This window comes from Rhagoletis pomonella, unplaced genomic scaffold (genome assembly GCF_013731165.1).
Source record: "Rhagoletis pomonella isolate Grant_MI unplaced genomic scaffold, Rhpom_1.0 Rhpom_scaffold_00007, whole genome shotgun sequence".
Taxonomy (NCBI): Eukaryota; Metazoa; Arthropoda; class Insecta; order Diptera; family Tephritidae; genus Rhagoletis; species Rhagoletis pomonella.
In genome coordinates, this window is record NW_023458561.1 from 37,957,535 (window position 1) to 37,961,011 (window position 3,477).

The following is a 3,477-nucleotide window of genomic DNA, read 5'->3' on the forward strand; positions in this document are numbered from 1 at the left end:
TTCGGTTATTTAGAAGAGCCCAAAATGAATACATATTTATGTATGTATGTACGTGTAGCCTAATTCGTACCCAAAATGTCACATTACTAGTTAATAGTTAAGGGTTATTTTCGAGCTCTGCTAGCGAAACACACACAGAGACTTTGTATACTGAAGTAGTGAAAGACTATGTATGCCTATTATCCAGAGCTGGGCACTTTATGATTACGATTACATTTTGATTACTTAGGATTACGATTACTGTAATTGTAATTACGAAAATTTTCAGCATTACGATTACTGTAATTGTAATTATAACATGCTTGATTGCGATTAACAGTTTAGGCCATGACCTACACGCTTTAACTTGGCTTGAGTCCTACTGGAAGAACAGGAAGTTAATCGTCAAAGTTGGTGACAGTCTCTCTCTCTCTCTCTGGCAATTTCAGTTACTTCTGGTGTACCCCAAGGTAGCCATCTAGGCCCATTACTCTCCATTATCTTTATCAATGGTGTCGTTAAGGTCTTCAAACTTAGTGAATGTTTACTTTACGCCGACGATCTCAAGCTTTATCATCTTATTAAGCTCCCTGAAGACTGCGTAGCTCTGCAGAATGACATTAACTCCCTCATATTATGATGGAAATGTAACGGATTAATGCTAAATTTCCGAAAATGTACTCTGCAAGTTGATATCGACATGATCAGAGAGTCATTCAAAAATTACTTAAAATATTATTTTATGAATTAAATTTGTTTCCTAGCCTTAATTCTTATAAATTTATACCTTAATGTTATTAAATATGTTTAATTATGTACCATCGAAACCTGTGAGGGCTAAGCCCAGTAGGTTGAACTTGAATAAATTAAAAATATTACTTTAATTTTAATCCTTAAAATTTAACGATTACGACCACTGTAATCGTAATCGTACTTTTTATGATCACAATTATAGTAATTATAGTAATCGTAATCATAAAAATTTTAAGATTACAATTACCGTAATTGTAATCATGAAAAATAGGATTACGCTTACAGTAGTCGTAATCATTAAATTAGGATTACAATTAGGATTACAATTAAAGTAATCGCAATCAAGCAATTCATGATTACGATTACAGTAATCGAGAAATTACTTTCGCTCAGAGCAAATATTGATTATTATTTACCAAAATGGTTTTAAGTTATGAATTCGCATATTTGTTTGAAATTGATGTAATAATCTACACAGACTTGTGATCGCAGTATTTCCAATAAAATTTATTCTGATTAACTGTCCGCCTTGATGTTGTCACACAAAGGGGAGGGGCCTACATTTTTACGCCGACCCGAAAGGCGATTGTATTTTCACAAGCTGTTTTTTTTTACGTCAGAAATACACTCGGAGGTTTGCCATTGCCTGCTGAGGGGCGACCGCTATTAGAAAAAAACGATTTTTGTTTTTATTTTTTGATGTTGGGTTGAACCGGACTGGAATAGAGGCCCGTCGGAATGGTAGCGCGCACTGCTAACCACAGCGGACGCTTTGTAACTGTATTACTTCAACTTTAAATCAATTTTACATAATTTTCGGTGTAGTAGAACAAAGTTCCGTTCATTTATTTAACTACTAAACCTCTACAGAAAATCAGAAAATCGCAATCAACATTTTCTTGATTACGATTACATTAATTGTAATCATAATATTTTTAGGATTACAATTACAGTATTCGTAATCGTAATTTTCATGATTACAATTACTTTAATTGTAATCCCAAAATTTTTAGGATTACAATTACGGTATTTGCAATCATGTATTTCAGGATTACGATTACAGTAATCTTAGTCCTTAAATTTTTAAGATTACAATTATTATAATCATAATGGTAACATATATGATTACAATTAAAGTAATCGTAGTCGTGTACAATTTAATCAATCAATCAAAAATTACCCAGTTCTGCTATTACCCAGCCAAAATTCTACTCTGTCTAGTGCTCATCAGATTTCCCAATCAAACCCAGTGTACATAGAATCCATGTTCGTTGCAAGGCAGAAAGTAAGGCAACGAAGTGGTGGAAAGTGCTAAAATAACGGAAAACTTTCGCCCAGACAGACTTATGTACTTAATTAGAGTATTACAAAAGACTGGTGCTATTTTTAGTTTTAAGCGAAGAAATAAACAAAACCCACTACCGTCGTTAAAATTTATTTGATACGCCTTAACGAATCTAGGCTTACATATGTACATATTAAAAGTCTATAAATAGAAAACATAACTTATCCATACATATTTACATACAAATTAAAAATTTCAGATTTCTAGTTTAGATTAAGAATTAGTTACACAAAGCATTTGTAAGGGAAGCCAGTTTTTAGTTAGAAAGCTTAAATTAACAATTAGTATGCAATGTATTTATTTACATACCGATTAATGTCTTACGAGTTATGGAGATTTGATAAAGCGCATACGAAAACATTGACGCCATAGCATTTTGTGTCAATTCGCCGAAATGAAGCCATAATTTTAATTTTATGAAGAATAATAATTTCATAAAAATAAAATGAATTTTACGAGCCGAAATATTTAACAACCAACTGAATGTCTGGCTGCACTTGTATGTGTGTGTGTGTGCGTGCGTTTGAGTTTATCTGCTTGAAGCTGCGCACCTTCATGCATACGTATTTTCGACGAATGAACGCTTGGAACGTAGGGGACGCGCGCGCGACTGCGCCACTGCGCCACTGATACACTCGCGTACTCATACGCGCCTGCTGCGCTGTACCACAAATCGATCCGAACACAACTTCGAACTGAAATCCCAGCTTTAGCTCAGACTGAAATTGTATCTGATTCGAAATCCGATTTAAGCGCCGCCGTAACAAAAGCAAAGCCGCTGATTGTAAGCGTTAAGCCGCACGCGCGGCGGCGCAGTGCGGGCAACGAAATTGAAAATAATTGTATACAGAAATAAACTGTGAACAACAACAATAACAGCAGCAGCAGAAAAACAAAGCATAGCAAATGAAGTCAAAATTCAATTCAACAATAACAAAACAGCGGCAAACGCTGTGGTGGTTTTCATTCCATTTGTTGTTATTGTTGTACAGACATCGTCAACAACGAAGGTGGCGCCAGAGAGTTTTTGGTTACGCCCACTTAAAAATAATACTGGCGTTGAACGATAATCATTGCCGTGGTATCAGCGGCAGCGTGCAGGGTTACCACCAGCAGCCGATAGCGCTGAGGTGGTGAGCGCTAAGCCGAGTTTTGAGCGCTGAGCGTTGAGCGGCACGCTGCTGGAGATGCGTATATATTTATTGATTTGCTCCAAAGCGAGATATCTTCAGACAACAAAAGAAGTCTATACGAAGCTCGGCAATCTCAGCGATCCAAGTTGAGCAGCTGAGCGCTTAAGCAAGAAATAGCATTGGCGCGCAAGAGCAAAACAAAAAAAAAAAAACAAAAAATGTATGCAGCTGGCACATGCGCGCTAGCGCTTTCTAGCTTGTGGAATG